This window comes from Tupaia chinensis, unplaced genomic scaffold (genome assembly GCF_000334495.1).
Source record: "Tupaia chinensis unplaced genomic scaffold, TupChi_1.0 Scaffold000365_1, whole genome shotgun sequence".
Taxonomy (NCBI): Eukaryota; Metazoa; Chordata; class Mammalia; order Scandentia; family Tupaiidae; genus Tupaia; species Tupaia belangeri.
This window is the reverse complement of record NW_006159862.1, coordinates 2,154,303-2,171,779: the sequence shown is the minus strand read 5'-3', so window position 1 is coordinate 2,171,779 and position 17,477 is coordinate 2,154,303. Positions and strand designations below refer to the sequence as shown.

The following is a 17,477-nucleotide window of genomic DNA, read 5'->3' as shown; positions in this document are numbered from 1 at the left end:
ATCACTTGACAGGCTCTCTAGAACTGGGTTCTGGACCCTGCCCAGACAGTAATTGATTCAGTCGGTCTGAAGGAGGGCCAAGAATTTGCATCTTCAGTAAGTTCCCAGGTGATGCTGGTCCTTGGTGACTACTGGGCTGTCTACCTGGCGATTGTGCCGAAAGGATTCGAAAGGGAGAGATGGAGACACCTGTCAGAGGACAGTTAACCCCTCCTCCAGGTGAAAAGTGACAGGCAGGCTGGGATCCATGGGAGTAAGAGTCAACGGTAGTCCAGATGGGTGTTCTCAAATTTTATAATACCCAGTTCCATCTTGTTTTTTATTGTCCCACCACTAAACTGAAGAAGTTGTTTCCATGGAATATGAAGGTATTAAACCAGAGTGTCTTCCTATTAATACGATACAAAGTATGATTCTGAATTAGTTCAAAGTTATATATTAACTAGAGGAATAATTTCCTTTCAAACGATATGAAAAGATATATTTTATATCTTCTGGTATTGAATGACTTAGAAAAAGAGAACTAAAGTAGGAAGGTATATAAATGCAAGAAAATTCCGTTACCAGTAGAAGTCGTGTAAGTGGTGAGAAACATTGAGCCCGTAATCTAGAATTTGATGAGACTACAAAAGGTCATCTAGTCCCATTTTTCTGACCTCGGGGATGATTACTTCCTAAATCTATCAAGATCTATAGTTATATATTTTATTTATGAAGATCAATAAAGTGACAGGACCAGCAGTTAGCATAATGGCTATGTCGCTGGACTCTCACGTAGTCGACCACGGTTCGCGTCCCAGACCCGGTGGCTTAAAACTCATGCCAGGCACGTGTGCGTGCGTGCCCAAGATCCCGAGAGGAGAATGGAGGAGAAGGGATCCTGGGGGGGTGATTTCTCACTTTCTGTCTCTCTGTCTCGCTCTGTCTGGCGAGCGCACAAGCCCTATAGCAAAAACCTCTCCAAAAAAAGAAAAAAAAAAAGATCAAGAAAGTGAGACTCTTAGGAGAGGTACAGGCAGGGTTAGGGGCTCTCGAAAACTCAAATACAAGTTCAGACAAGACTATGTAGTCATTATCAGTCCTAAACTCTACTGTTATTTCTATTAATTAGATCTAATAGCTAATCAAGGCAATATCTCCTTTCTCTTTTTTCTTAGAGATTTATCCTGCAATAAAATACAGTCGATTGAGCGACATATATTTGAGTCACTACCATTTTTGAAGTTTAAGTTACCATTATAACTTTATTATAATTGAATTTTTTATAAAACTTAATTATAAACCTTTAAAAATATGATTAAAATTTTACCAGTAGGAAGTTACTAAAATGACATAGAAATCCTCTTCATCTCTAACAAAGATCAGTGTAAGAATTACACAGGTCAGAGTAAGTCATTATAGCCAGTGGTTCTCTGCTGATGTGATTTGGTACCCGGGGGACATTTGGCAATGTCTGGAGACAGGCTGGGTTGTCACAGCTCTGGCTATGCTACTGAACCCAGTAGCAGAGGCCAGGGAGGCTGCTGAACAGCCTGCAGGTAGAAGACAGACTTCTACAACAAAGAAATATCCAGACCAAAACGTTGAAGTCTTGAAGTTTTGAAATTCTGTTTTGAAAGAAATAAAGATCACTCAACACAAGTATTTATTGCGCATTCGCTGTTTCAGATCTAATGCACCACATGTGTAAATACACACGTGAAAACTGTAAGCCCGTGTCTTCCACAGTGAGATTTCTGGAGTGTACGAAGAAAGTACTAAAATGATGTTTTATCATAGATAAATTGAAAAAAATGAGATTTCTTCTTCTTTGGCTTATGTCTTTTTTGTTTGTTTGTTTTTTGTAGAAATCTCAGTTGTAATTTAATCACAGAACTGAGCTTCGGAACATTTCAGGCCTGGCGTGGGATGCAGTTTTTACACAAGGTGTAAGTGAAATCAGAGTTGAACACATGTGAAACCTATTTACGTGTAAAAGCATTATACAGTTATTGTTAGCTAGACGTTAAGTCCAGTCTGAATTCTGAAAGGGATGCCTTAAGAGTCATCCATTTTTTTTCTTTTTCTTTTCCTTTTCTTTTCTTTCTCCCTCTTTTTTTTTTTTTAAGGAAAAGGTAATTTATTAAGTAAAAGTGAAAGTACACTCCTTTTTCTTTTTTTTTTGAAGAGGTTTTTTTTGCTATAGGGCGCATGTGCTCGCCAGACAGACAGAGAGATACAGAGAGATAGAAAGCGAGAAATCACTCCTCAAGGGGGGATGGCCACACCGCAATCCCTTCTCCATTCTCCTCTCAGGATCTTGGGCACGCACGCACACGCGCCTGGCGTGAGTTTTAAGCCACCGGGTCCGGGACACGAACCACGGTCGACTACGTGGGAGTCTAGCGACATAGCCATTACGCTAACTGCTAGTCCCAAAGTAAAAGTACACTCCTGAGAGATAGGAGTGGGCCTGAGCAGATAGAGAAAGAGGAATAAAAGGCCCATTCATTTTTTAAAATGAGGAAACTAAAAAAAGGAAGGTACAAAGAGGCCGAGAGACTGGAACTTGCGTGGGACATGCCCTGCTTTCCTCAGTATTGCTCTGGGCCTGGGCCATAAAAGGCATCAAGCAAGTAGCACTCAAATCGCATTATTGTGGGAGCCCTAGCAATATGTGAATGGTACTTTTTTTTTTAAATTTCTTTAAAATTTTTTAAAATTTAATTTTATTATTGTTATTATTATTTTAATTTGCTATGGGGTGCTCATGAGAGAGAGAGAGAAAGAGAATGAGAAAGCAAGGTGCCGGGTCTGAGACTCAAACTGCAGTTGGCAATGTAGAGTCCAGCCCTTTAACCGCCATGCCACCTGCTGGCCCTGGACAGTGCTGTACTAACAGTATTGTCTTCTGCTCCATGAACTCAGAATATCTTACCGTTTATTTAGATATTTTATTTCTTTTGATACTGTTTTGTAGTTTTCAGTGTAAGGTCTTGTATCTGTTTGATCAAATTTATGTCTAAGTATTTCATTCTTTTCCACACTGTTATACAAGGAATTGTTTAATGTCATTTTGGGGTTATTCATTGTTAGTGTACAGGGGTGTGTGATGTTTTATCATAGATAAATTAGAATCACTGCCAAATGATAAACATTCTGTGTTAAATGTTTCGTGTGGATCTTTTCTGTCCTGCAGTGCAGCTGAGCTGATTTATTGGCACTAACAGTCTTTCCTTTGTATGGATTCTTTGTAGTTTTCTACATGTAAGGTCATGTCATATGCAAATGCAAGAGTTTTACTTCTCTCTTTCCAATGTGGATTTTCTTTTTCTAGTTGTCCTCGCTAGAATATCCAGCACAACATTTAACAGAAGTGGGGGCTGGCTCCGTGGCCTGCTGGTGAAGGCAGCTGGATCCCATATGACCGGCTGTGCAGTTTGACTCCCAGACCTGACAGCACGAAAAACATGCTGGGTGCACGTGTATACATGCCCCAAATCCCAAAAGAGGAACAGATCGAGAAGGGGTTGGGGTGTGACCATTCCCCATGGTGAGGATGCTTTGCCTCCCCCTCTCTCTGTCTGTCTCATGTACCTTTTTTTTTTTTTTAGAGGTTTTTGCTTTAGGGTACATGCACTTACCAGAGAGAGACAAGGACAGTGAGAGGGAAAGTGAGAAATCACCCTCCAGGGGAGAAGGCCATGCCACAATCCCTTCTCCTCCTTTCTCCTCCTGGGATCCTGTGCACATGCACACTCACACCTGGTGTGATTTTCAAGTCACTGGGTCTGGGATTCGAACCAGTCATGTGGGAGTCCAGCGACATAACTCTTATGCCATCTGCTGACCCTGTACCTTCTAACGATAACAACAAAAAATGGGAAGACAGGACATCATGCATCATTCTTAGTCTCAGGAGGATCACAGGTACACCTGGTGTGTTCACGTCAACCCAGGATCCAAACCTGGGATTGTTCCCATGTGGTTCCAGCCTCACACAATGGCACCTGTGACAGGCACCACCATGCCTGAGCCGATACTGTCTTTATTCTCACCTCTGTAGTTACCTTTACTGGTGCTTTTTAATTTTTGCATGTGGATTCAAATTACTCTCTGACGTCCTTCAGTTCAGCTTGAAGGACTCTTTAGTATTCTCTAGGGCAGTCCTTTAGCAACAAAACTCACTCAGTTTTTCTGTATCCAGGAATGCAATAAACTTAGAAGATAATTTAAAGGGACCAGAGGATGGCGTAATGGTTATGTCGCTGGACTCCCATGTAGCCAACTGTGGTTCAAGTTCCAGATTCAGAGTACTCACACCGAGTGCACGTATGTGCGTGTCCAAGATCCTCAGAGGAGAGTGGAGGAGAAGGGATGGTGGCATGGCCATCCACCCCAGGGGTGATTTCTCGCTCAGGCTCTGTTTTTGCTGATTTTCTCTCCCCGTGTATAGGCTATGCTTTGTTTCCTTGCATTTTTGTTAAAAATTGGACACTCCATTATACAATGTAGCACTTCTGGAAATCATATACCTCTCCAGGATGTGGTGTTATTGCTGCCTCTTAGAATAGTTCCTGTTTCTTGGGATCAGCAGATGACATAACAGTTACAGTGCTGTGCTCCCACATGGCTGACCGTGGTTCAAATCCCAGAACTGGTGGGTTTTTGTACATGCATGCCCAAAATCCCAAGAGGAAAATGGAGAAGGGATTGTGGCCTGGCCATCTCTCCTTGGGGGCTGATTTCTCACTTTTTGTTTTTCTGTCTCTCCACTGAGTACACGTGCTCTATAGCAAAAATCTCTCTTTAAAAAAAGTCCCCGTTTCTTTAGTGATTTTTCTGAACTAATTCTGTAAAGTCTGTGCTGTCTGTCATGTGTGGCCACTGAGGTCTCGATTTGGTTAGCTTCATGGTCGGCTAGTAACTGGCTAGAGAGTTCCTTAAATGCCTGCAGCCATCAGGTCTCCCGGGCTTCTCTCAGGCTCTGTGTGCCTGTTGGGGTGACACTCAGCCAGGAGGTTTACAGCCTTGCCTTAGCTTTCACTTCCTACTCGCGCGGAACCTCAAGAGCAACTAGAGACAAGAGTCGAGGGACTTCGTAGGACTTCCCTGACTCTGTTCACAAACCCTACACACGGCCTTCCAGATTCCCAGGACTATGGCGTACGGTCTTCCGGTTTCCCAAGGATACATGGGAGGGTTTCAGAGTTCCTATGAACATCTTGCTACTCAGCTTTTCCTATTGATCTCATTTTCCCCAACTATGATTATTCATTGCTTCACACAGCTTCCATGTTAAAATGCTTGCCTGTAGCGGTTCTCCAAAAACTCCCACTGGGGAGAGGTTTCACTGAGGTCAAATAAAGACAAGCCTTTCAAGTGAGGAGTTTCAGGGAACCAGCAGACAGATCAAATAACTGCCGTTCACTGGGAAGGAGGCTTTGAAGGAGAACCAGCCCCCTTCTGCTCCCTCCGTGCTGTGGGCGTGGGCTATTCCTCAAGGCTACCCCTGAGCGGAGGAGTAAAGAGAGTCTAGGGCAAGTTAAAACAACACAAACCTCACCATTCTTACAGAGATCCAGCCCTCGTTTCTGGAATAAGTACTCCTGGAATTGCTGCAAACCTTTGATTAAATTTCCAGAGTTTTGAAAATGTTACTCTGACCATGTTTGCCTTTTGGTTTTTGTTGTTGCTTTTTTGGATGTCTTCATATTGTCATTTTCACTGATGTCACCTGTAGCATGGTTTTAAATCTCCAAAGTCTCAATACCATAGGCTAATTAAATATTTAATCATAGGCAGTAACTAGGGTACAGGACAAGAAGAGCACTATAATTATTACAGAGGCTCTCCCAGGTGAGTAGGTAAAGTTTGAAAAGGTGTTTCTACATGTATTCCTCTCACAATTAAGGTCAAAGGAACAGCTATTATAAATCCTTTCTCTGAAGTCAGAACCGAGTTCAAATTAAGACAGGTGACATAGCTGCTCCGTGTCTCAGTGTCCTCATTTGCAAAATGGCGTAATACCTACCACATAAGGTTACTCTGAGAGTTAAATGGGAAATGGGAAGTGCTCATTACAGATGCTGGCAGCCCAATAGATAACAGCGGTAGTGACTACTTTTATAATATTGTTCCAAAGAACATGAATGAATCTTAAGTAAAATTAACCTTAAGACAGATTTTATTTTCTTCTTGTTTCTCCTCTTTTTTGTTTGCTTACTTTATTTTATTTATTTTTGGAGAGGTTTCTGCTACAGGGCACGTGCACTCACCAGAAAGACAGAGAGAGACAGAGAGACAGAAAGTGAGAAATCACCTCCCAGGGGGATGGCGGGAACGAGATCTCGCTTTTCCTATTCTCCTCTCAGGATCTTGGGCACGATGCACACGTTCCCGGCATGAGTTTAAGCCACCGGATCTGGGTCTCAAACCACAGTCGACTACATGGCAGTCCAGCGACGTAGCCATTACACCACCTGCTGGTCCCAGTGTGCATTATTTTAAAGAAAAAAAAAAAAAAAAAATAGGGGCCAGCAGGTGATGCAGGTGATGCAGTGGTTAAGGTGCTGGATTCCCACATGGCCAACCGCGGTTCAAGACCCAGACCTGGTGCCTTGAAAATCATGCTGGGCACATGTGTGTGCGTGCCCAAAATCCTGAGAAGAGAATGGAGGAGAAGGGATTGCAGTGTGGCCATCCCCCCCTGGGATGGTGGGAATGATTTCTTGCTTTTCCTCTCTCTTTCTCTGAATCATGCACCCTATAGCAAAAGTCTAAATTAAAAAAAAAGAAAAGAAAAGAAAGCGAGAAAAAACAAGTAGTGAGAAAGGTGACTGCAATATGAAAATGGACAGTAAGCTAACGGTAAAGAGCGGTGTGTGGACTGCTGCTCAGCGCCAAGGCCATCCATCGGACGGTCCGGAGAAACACATGTACTCAGTAGCAGCTCTCTAAAATGATCTTCTAGAGCAAGTAAACTTTTGGGCTAGTTTGCTTCATGGAGAAGCCAAAATTGAAGTGATCACTCAGCTCTGAAACATCTATTTTAAGAATTTTTATATGATCTTTGGGCTTTCTCCTTCAGAGACACGGGAACAACCCAAGTGTCACTTACAGTAGTTGAGAAGGCCTCATGACGACTCTTGAATTGCAAAACCTGTAAGTTTTTTTTCTTAGACTCATTTTACTACATTTAGTATTTTTCCTAAGTCCAATTTATTGAGGTATAATTTTCACCTAATAAAATTTACCCTTTTATTTTTTTTGAGATTTTTGCTATAGGACACCACTTATGCTCACTGGAGAGACAGAGAGACAGAAAGTAAGAATTCACCCCCTGGGGGGATGGTCACGCCGCAATCCCTTCTCCTCCATTTTCCCCTCAGGATCTTGGGCACGCACGCACAGGCGCCCGGCGTGAGTTTGAAGCCTCCCCGTCCAGGATTCAGACTGTGGTCGGCCATGTGGGAGTCCAACAACATAGCCATTACACCATCTGCTGGTCCCAAAACTCACCTTGTTTAAGTCGCAGTTCCATCAGTTTTGACGAGTATGTAATAACGTAACCACCACTGCATTCCTGACACAGAACATTCCTGTCACCCCAGAAGGGCCGCTCATGTCCCTCTGCAGTCAGTCCCTCCTCACCACCAGCCCCTGGCGACCACCAATGTGATTTCCAGCCCCTCCAGCTTTGCGTTTCTCAGAGTTTCTTCCAAGCTAAATCATATGTATGTAGCCTTTTGTATCCTGCTTCTTTCAGTCGGAATATTATTTTGAGATAATTTCATTATTCATGTCCTTGTGCCTATCATAATTAATTCCTTTTTATTGCTATTTCATATTCCTTTTGTATGGATATACCAGTTTGTTTATTCAATCATCAGATTATAGACATTTGAGGTGTTTCCAGTTATTTTGGCTATTGTCAATAAAGCTGCTAAAAACATTTACATGCAGGGGCTGGCAGGTGGCGTGGTAGTTGGGGTGCTGGACTCCCACATGGCTGACCACAGTTTGAGTCCCAGACCTGGTGGCTTGCTTCGGCACTTTCCCCCCTCTCTGTCTCTCTCTGGCCAAATTAAATAAATGAATGAATAAATAAGTAAAATTAAATATTCTTTTTTAAAAAAATTTACATGCAGGTCTTTGTGTGAATATATGTTTTCATTTCTTCAGGGCAAAATACCTAGGAGTGGGATTGGTATATCACATGCTAAGAGCATATTTAACTTTCTTGAGAGGTTTTCTGTTGTTGTTTTTGTTTGTTTGTTTGTTTGTTTGTTTTTTGCATTAGGGTACATGCACACGCTGGAGGGACAGAAAGTGAGAAATCGCCCCCTCATGTGGAATGGCCACTCTACAAGCTCTCCTCCCTTCTCTCAGGATTTTGAGCATGCACGCACAGGTGCCCGGCATGAGTTTCAAGCTGCCAGATCCGGGACTCAAATTGCAGTCGACCAAGTAGGAGTCCAGTGTCTTAACCACTGTACCACCTGCTGGCCCCCATATATTTTTAAAATTATTTAATTCATTATTATTATCATTATTTTTTAATTTGACCAGAGAGAGAGAAAGAAAGGGAATGTGAGAAAGCAAGCTTCCAGGCCCAGGACTCGAACTGTGTTCAGCCACGTGGGAGTCCAACTCCTTAACCACCATACTACCTGCAGGCCCCAGCCCGTATTTAACTTTATAAGAAACTGCTAAACTGTTCCTAAGATGAACATATCATTATGCATTCTCACAAGCAGTGGATGAGAGTCGCAATTGTGCCACATCTTTGCCTGACCCTTATATTATTGTTTTAGAGAGAGATTTTTGTTATAGGGCATGTGCACTCACCAGAGAGACAGAAAGTGAGAAATCACCTCCCAGGGTGGACGCCCATGCTGCAATCCCTTCTCTCCATTCTCCTCTTGAGATTTTGGGCATGAGTGCATACACACCCAGCATGAGTTTTTAAGCTACCGAGGCCTCGACTCAAACTGTGGTCAACTACATGAGAGTCTAGCAATGTAATCATTATGTCATCTGCTGTTCCCCCTTACATTACATTTTTTTAAAAAATCTAGCCTTTCTAGTAGACAGCTAATGTATCTCATTGTTTTATTTATTTTTTTTAAGAGAGATTTTTGCTATAGGGTGTATGTGCTCACCAGAGAGATAGAGAGAGACAGAGAGATACAAAGTGAGAAATCAGCCCCAGCGGAAATGGCCGCACAGCAATCCCTTCTCCTCCATTATTCTCTTGGGATTTGGGGCGTGCACGTACACAGGCCCAGTTTGAGCCTTAAACTGCCAGGTCTGAGACTCAAACCGTGGTCGGCTGAGTGGGAGTCTCACAATGTAACCACGTCGCCATCTGCTGGTCCATCATTGTGGTGTTCAGAAGCTGGCGATGCTGCGAGTCTGTTTGTGTCCACATACCTGTTTCTTTTTGGTCTCTGCCATGCTGTCTTGACCTGAAGCCTTGTAATAATCTTTAAATCTCTGCTTTGACCTAGGAGCCCATCAAAGACCAGGTGTTACATATCCTGTCTCTACTCTAAAACACTTTCCTACCGTTTTTTGGTCTTTCATGACATTCAGGACTTTTGAAGACGCTAAAACTGTTGTCTTATAAATTTCCCTCCAACTGTATTCACGTTTCCTCATGATTAAATTCAGGTTCAAAACTACAAAGGCAATTACCTTTCCTCCTTCATGTTAAATTTGATCACTTGATTACAGAGGTATCTTGTAGCTCTTTCTACTATAAAGTGATTTTTTCCTCTTGGAAATTAATCAATAATCTGTGGGGAGATACCTGAGGTCAGTGAAGATCCCACTCGCAAACGTCTTTCTCCCTCCTGTGACTCAATGGTAATTCTTGTCTGAGTCAGTTACTGCATCGGTTGTCACACAAGGACACTTTGCTATCATTTCCTCTGTTTTTATTAGCTAGCATTATTTTAGCAAAGAAAATCTCTCCCCTCTTTCTGAGTATCATAGTGAATGCACACTGGTTCTTTAATTATGCATCTTCTTCTGAATGCTCAAACTGCCCTGATTTGGCCAAAGTGATCTCTGTTATAGCTTAACCACGCAATGTGTGTTGGTTCAACTACGCTACCTTTTATATTTCACTGCCGGAGGGCGTGTCCACTCACCAAAGAGACAGAGAGAGATGGAGAGGGAGAACACTCTCCCAGTGAGGTGTGATCATGTTGCAATGTCTTCTCTTCCATTTCTCCGTCTTGTCAAGATTTGGGGGCACATGCACCCGGCATGTTTTGCAAATTGTCGAGGCTGGGATTCAAACCATAATTGACCACGCAGTATCCAGCTCCTTTCAAATACTAGGCTATGGAGCTAGCCTCTGAACTGCACTTTATGCCCAAGGTAATTTCTAGTATTTAATACTCCTAACAGGAATTGACAAAGGAACTCCAAAAGTTGGGGGAGGGCTTGTTCAAGGTACCTTCTTCCTGTGTAGTCTCAGCCCAAAGTAAGACATTTGAGTTGAGGGAAGGCATTTGAGAATTAAACTACAGACGGATGTCACCTAGTTCTGGTCCCTGTCACCTTTATTCTAGGCGGACCGTACCCAGCACTGTGCCCACTCTTCTGTTGGGCACCCCTGTCCTTCCTGTTTATTTCAGTAGTCAGAATGTAACAAGGAGCGGCAGTTACACCCAACTGTCCAGGCCACGTACCTCAAGGAGGCTTTTATGTTCAGCGCTGTGATAGCCTTGGCCTGCCTCCTGCATACTCAAGTAACCTCTTCAGCATTAATTTTTTTTTTTGAGAGAGATTTTTACTATAGGGCGCGTGCGCTCGCCAGACAGACAGAGAGAGACATTAGAGACAGAAAGCGAGAAATCACCCCCCAGGGGGGATGGTCACGCCGCAATCCCTTCTCCTCCATTCTCCTCTCAGGATCTTGAGCACGCACGCACACACGCCCGGCGTGAGTTTTAAGCCACCGGGTCCGGGACGCGAACCACGGTCGACTACGTGGGAGTCCAGCGACATAGCCATTACGCTAACTGCTGGTTCCCTTCAGCATTAATTTATTTTTCTGTGTTTCCGTTTATAGGATCTTCCCGAGCCGTATGGCCTGCTGCCTCTGCCAATTTAAAAATAATACTGAGGCTGAATGCAAGACGGTCAAGCTCCATGTGACAGCTCATGTCCGACAAACAGCACACGTCGTGAGTCTGAATTGCTTGATACGTTTGTTTACCTTATTTCGCTTACTGGTTTTAAATCTTTTAAATCAATGAGTATGAATTTTAAACTAATGATGTAATTGCTTTACTAGTATTTATTCATTCACAGCTTGATCCCCTGAATTTCTGCTGAAAGTCAGGTTCTCAGTTACATGACACAGCTCAGAAATGTAACTTCCATGTGTGGGAATGGAGGGGAGGGGATAAGATGGATGGCCACACGGGGTACTGCGCTCTGCCCGGCGCTTTCCCCCAGCGATAACTTATTTATAGAGTGCTGCTGTTTCGTTCACTGGTTTTATATGTGTTAGGTCGCGAGCGCCCCCTTCCTTATAGGGCAAGTATAGAGTATAGCAGTTTTCACTTTGTTTTTGTAATTTAATAAAGGAATACAAGGGATGTTGTTGTATTTGGAACCTAAGAATTTCTAGTTCCACAACCAGAAATTGCCACTTGACTCTTCTAAAGGAGTAAAAGGCTCTTCACCTTTAGACTGTCCAACTCTGAACTGCTCCAGATCTCCAGGTTTTCTATCCACAGAATAATCGAGGTTCCTGTAAGTGTTTTTTGACAGAGTAGGTTTATTAGCATGAACTTTGTGATGGCCAAAATGTGACTGCTTGAATACAGGTCTCTCCCAACAACCTGGGACCAAAAATCAGTAACAACACTGCTGTATCTATAAAGTTAGTGTTGCTGGGACCAGCAGATGGCGTCAGGGCTACGTCACTGGACTCGCATGTAGTGGATTGCGGTTTGAGTCCCGGACCCAGTGGCTTAAACTCACACCAGGTGCGTGTGTGTGTGTGTGTGTGTGTGTGTGCCCAAGATCCTGAGAGGAGAATGGAGAAGAAGGGACTGCAGCTTGACCATCCTCCCTGGGGGATGATTTCTTGCTTTCTGTCTGTCTCTCTCTTTCTGCCCAGCACAAGTGCCCTATAACATAAACCTCTCCAAAAAAAAATTAAATGAAAAAGTGAGTGTTTATTTTTCAAAACAACTTTTTATTATATTGATAATATAGTAAAACTATTTGATTATATTAATATAATAATATATCAACAATTATTATAACATATTAATGTTATAAAATATTGCAAAGTATTAATATTATAACAATGCCATAATTATAATATAGTAATCGATATATTAATAAATAACTAATAATATATTCATAACACAATAAATTTTGTGTTATTATGTTATTAATGATAGATTTCTTTTTTTGAGAGAGAGAGAGAGATTTTCGCTATAGGGCGCGTGCGCTCACCAGACAGACAGAGAGACAGAGAGACAGAAAGCGAGAAATCACCCTCCAGGGGGGATGGCCACGCCTCAATCCCTTCTCCTCCATTCTCCTCTCGGGATCTTGGGCACACACACACATGCGCCCAGCGTGAGTTTTAAGCCACTGGATCCGGGACGCGAACCGGGGTCAACTACGTGGGAGTCCAGCGACATAGCCATTATGCTAACTGCTGGTTCCCAATGATCGATTTCTATAATAAAATTATTTTAGCATGTTATTCATATAATAATTATTGTATTAGTCCCTTCTCCCCCAGAGGTGGACTGAGTGAGCATTTTCATCTCTTTTAGGTGAGGGAAAAAGATGAGAGGTTTTGAGTTTTGCAGTCCTAGCGTCCAGGTCTTCCATCCCCAATTTCGGGTTCTCCAGGAGCCCACGTTCCTCCTTTTTCATGATCCTTACCTCCTCCTCTGACCCTTACCACCACCAGAAGTACTTTTAACGGTTCTGGAGAAGGAGCCCAGCTATACAAGGGTGCGCTTGACCTTCAGGCAGTCAGAAACTTGGGGTGGCTCCTCAGGTGCCACAGGAAATACTCAAAATGAAATGAAAGCAAGACAGGCATTTGAGAAAAGTTGCCTTTTTCTCCTTCTAGGACCTTGAGCAGTATTTATCCAGAATTTGCTATTCCCGAGATGTAGCGAACATTCCACATACACATACGACCTGGCAAATTAAAAGTCTCTTACCCCACACTCTGCCCAGATTTAAGACACGAGACCGCTCGCCGCCCGAGTATAGGGAAGGAGCCTGAGTGGACGTAGTGTTCTGTCAGTGGAGGGCCTTCTGTGACGGAGCGGGGCTAGAAGGAGTCAAGGCCAGGGAAGGAACCGCGTGGGCAGGAGGAGAGGGGCCTGTCCAGTGAGGGCCTGTCAGCAGCGGGAGCAGGGCCGCTGCGTTGCCATGTCTGCTCTTGCTCCCTCAGTACTGTCCTGTGCTGTGGTCATCTATGATGGTAGCAAGAACACGGGTACCCTGAAGAGGTGAGAGAGGAAGCCTGGTGCTCCCTCTGTGTGAGGCAAGGTGGTCCGGGGTATGTTAACCGAGGGGGCCCTGCAGACCTAGAGGCTGGCGGAGCAGGGACGTGGTCTTCCAGCGGTGGCCTTTACTGGCCAGCATGGAGCAATTGGCCACTGAGGACCAATGAAATAATCCTACAGTTTCTACATTTCACACTGTGGAAGGTTCTGAGGAGGTAGCCGCTTTCACTAAATATGTCTTTTTCTCCTCTTGTCATTTCATAGGATTAGGTTTGGGCTTGTTTTTTCCCGGTCTAACCAGCACTCAGGTGTTTCCATCCTGAAGTCATTTGACTGCAGGGTATGGCTGCGGACTGACAGAGCATCCCATCCTTCTTCCAGTACCAAAAGGAATCTCTTCGTTTTTGACGGTTGAAGAAACATCTGCAGGGAATGCAGAGGGGGGCGTTCATGAAGGTGTTACAGGCCCGGAAGAAGAACACCAGAACAGAGCTCATCACCCAGTGGAGAAAGCCTCCTCAGACAAAAGTGGCGTCAAGCCCTCAGGCCTCATGAACAAGTCGCTAGACTTTAATGATGAAAGCGATGTGATTAGTGCACTAAATTACATAAGGCCTTATTTTTCAGAGGGAAATCTAGAAAATGTAGAACCAACATTATTACCATTTGTGGGACCAGCAGTTGGCATAATGGCTATGTCACTGGACTCCCATGTAGTAGACCGTGGTTCAAGTCCCGGACCTGGGGGCTTTAAACTCACGCCAGGTGTGTGTGTGCATGCCCAAGATACCCAGAAGAGAATGGAGAAGGAATTGTGGCATGGTCACCCCCCCGGGGGGTGATTTCTCACTTTCTACCTCTCTCTGTCTTTCTGGCCAGTGCATGCACCCTATAGCAAAAATCTCTCAAAAACAAACAAACAAAAAACATTATTACCATTCATTAAACTGCTTTTTTCAAATACACAAGACAGAGACAAGCCCTTGGGTTATTTGAAAGACAGTAGAAAGAACCCCCCTCTTAAACCTGAATTGAATGATCTGACTTATGAAAATAAACTGAGGAAGCTCTATTTTCTGGAAAATTTATTAGATGCAGAAATTCAAGAAAAAAATTGATGAGGTCAAAAAGAAAGAAAAAATTGCCATACTTTATGTAGTCTAGACTTTTAGGCCCCAAATTTAAATGCCAAAGTCTTTCAAAAGAAATGGGAGCCTGCTCAGCCATGGGGAAACAGCCTCCCAGAGAGCCGGCGTGTAGCTAACAGGCTACGGGACAGTCATCAAGGGGCCAAAGGGCATCCGGAAGAGGCAACGGAAAGAAATGAGAGATCAGAGAAACCAGAGGAGAGAGAGTGCCCAGCCTCCTGTGAGGAGTGTTGCCAAAGAATAAGGCTCAGGAGGCCCCACCCAGGGGAGCCAGAACAGCTGCACATGGCAGAAGCCTGGGAAGCTAGTGGGAAACTCCTTCCACGTGGAACCGTCCTTCTCAAAGGAACAGAAGGTCCCAGTCTCTTGGAGCTCGAAACCTCCCTTGAGGTATGGGCCTTCTGCCTCCACCAGGCCAAAATCCCCACCAGACGTTAAAAAGAAACCAAAAGGATTTAACCTACACCATGTTTGTTTTAGAAGATGCAAATGCTAGAGTTAAGAATATGAAGGTTCCTAAATGAATCTTACATTCCAAAGACAGTCACTACTTTCATAAAGCTCACTCTCGTGTGGCCCACAGAGCACCCAAGGTCAAACTGACTCGAAGGTTGAGAAAGAAACATTCACACGAGAGGCTGATGCTTGCACAAAGGCCTCCATTCTCCGGAGTGAGGAGCCTCATCCATGCCCCTTCACAAGGGGCTTTTTCATCTTCAGGAGACCTGAGTCCTCAGGAAAATCTATTCCTAGAATTCCTGGCTATTTCAGAACCTTTGTTCCAAGACGCTATTGTAGGAAAGATTACTACAAGAAATGGTTTTGAAGAAAATGTTCCTATAGCAGACACTTCTGTCCCACAAGAAGAAACTGCCCCTGATAACACAGGCCACAGGCCTGCTGCTCTAGATTCCACGGTGACCCCACACAACTTAATGCAACGGATAAACAGAGCGGTGAAGTGCAGTGGGAATACAGCAGGGGTGCTCGCTTACCCCCAAGCCCAAAGGCTTCGCCTACCCAGCGCTCTCATCCCCAAGCGATCAATTTGAAATTCAGCTGACCCAGCAGCTCAGGTCCCTCATCCCCAACAACGATGCGTGAAAGCTCATTTCTCCATCATCAGAACTCTGAAAATGGACTGCTCTGAGCCCCAGGTGCAACTGGCCTGCGCCAAGCTCATCTCCAGAACCGGCCTCCTGATGAAGCTCCTCGGCGAGCCGCAGGAAGTAAAGGTGTCCACGGCAGACTGGGACGCAGAGCAGTGGAAGACTGAGCACCACATCCGCGAGCCCGGAGGCCCTGAGTGAACGCCAGGAGCAGCAGTCAGGTGAGGTGAGGACAGCTGCCCCAACAGGAGCCGGGGCTGTTTCCGTTGCTCAGGGCATGCCGCAAGAGCACCCAGGCAGGGAGGCCGGGGCTCCGGTCCCTAGCTTGTCTCTGCCACGTAACGTTGGCCAAGACAGTGACCTCCTGCTTTGCTCCTTCAGAGAACCAAGCAGACCAAACACACAAGATAAGTAAGTTGTACTGGGAAGATGCTTAGTAATGAGCTGATGTGAGGCATTCCAAGAGCACGCTGTTTAGGGACCTGTAAAGTACGCATCTGAGAATGGGGTTTTGAATAACTAGCTTTTATCCCTTTCAACTCTTTGTTTTCTTTAAATTAAAATGTGTTGTGTTCTTTTTTTAGCTCACAAAACAGGTTCCAGGATATGGCTCTAGCAAACTCATCCTGGCAATATCTGAGACGGCAGTAGTTCTGGTTTTGCTTCTAATTTTCTGTCTCATTGAGGTAAGGACAACAATTAATCCTGGCTTCCAGAATACATCCTGTCTTGATTGTGATCAAAATTACCCATCGTGCTCGCTTCGGCAGCACATATACTAAAATTGGAACGATACAGAGAAGATTAGCATGGCCCCTGCGCAAGGATGACACGCAAATTCGTGAAGCGTTCCATATTTTGGTGATTCAATAAAATGTGGGGGGGAAAATGGTATAGAAAGCAAACATAGATAACAGAGACAGTGAGGGAGGAGAACAGGAGGTGGCAGAGGGTAAGAGAGAGGGAACCAAGGATGGGGGGAAAAAGCAAAACATACAGAAAACAAGAAATGGAAGATCATTTGTTAATAACATGTTTGTTGATGTGCTTGATTGAGACAATATACAGTGTACTCTGGATGGAAAATCTCATTTTGTATGCTGTAATGATGTACAGTGAATGAATGCAAATAAATAAATTGGAAAAAAAAAAAAAAAAAGCTTTGGGGATTTTTTTGGTTGGTTGGTTGGTTTGAAAAGGATGAAAGTGTGGTAAAATGTCTGGCCAGACTAACCAAGGGAAGGACCAGCAGATGGTGTAGTGATTATGTCGCTGAATTCCCACATGGCCGACCAAAAAAAAAAAAAAAAATTACCCATCGAGGTTTTTTCTCCCCGCCATCTTGGAGCCTGTGAAGGGCTTCTGGGTACAGGACTTCTTTTTTTTTTTTTTTTTATTTATTCATTTTCTACATTAATTCACTATACACCATCACAACACACAAATGAATTTTCCATCCAAAATACACTGTGCATTGGCTCAATCAAGCACATCAACATACATGTTCTCAGCAAATAATTTTCCAATTCTTATGTCCTGCATACCTTGCCTTTTGTTTTGCCATCCTTGATTCCCCATCCCCCACCCTCTGCTATGTCCCATCCTCCTCCCCCATTGTCCCTGGCATCCATGGTTGCCCTCCATGCCTCCCCCCCATTCAATTGTTCTGCCAATGAACTTAATTAGTGTAAATATATCCAATAGCTAGCACAGCTGACACATACCTATACATG

At 44.0% G+C, this 17,477-nt stretch overlaps 1 non-coding gene and 1 pseudogene across 1 annotated transcript; both read left to right on the top strand.

Moving 5' to 3' along the window:
- The window catches only part of LOC102491742 (leucine-rich repeat-containing protein 37B-like), a 36,198-nt pseudogene extending 19,640 nt beyond the window's left edge, over nucleotides 1-16,558 (top strand).
- On the top strand, nucleotides 16,499-16,605 carry LOC114008669 (U6 spliceosomal RNA). The gene has a single exon (XR_003550185.1). It is a non-coding gene; the product is annotated as a U6 spliceosomal RNA (small nuclear RNA).
- Nucleotides 16,606-17,477: the final 872 nt, after the last annotated feature.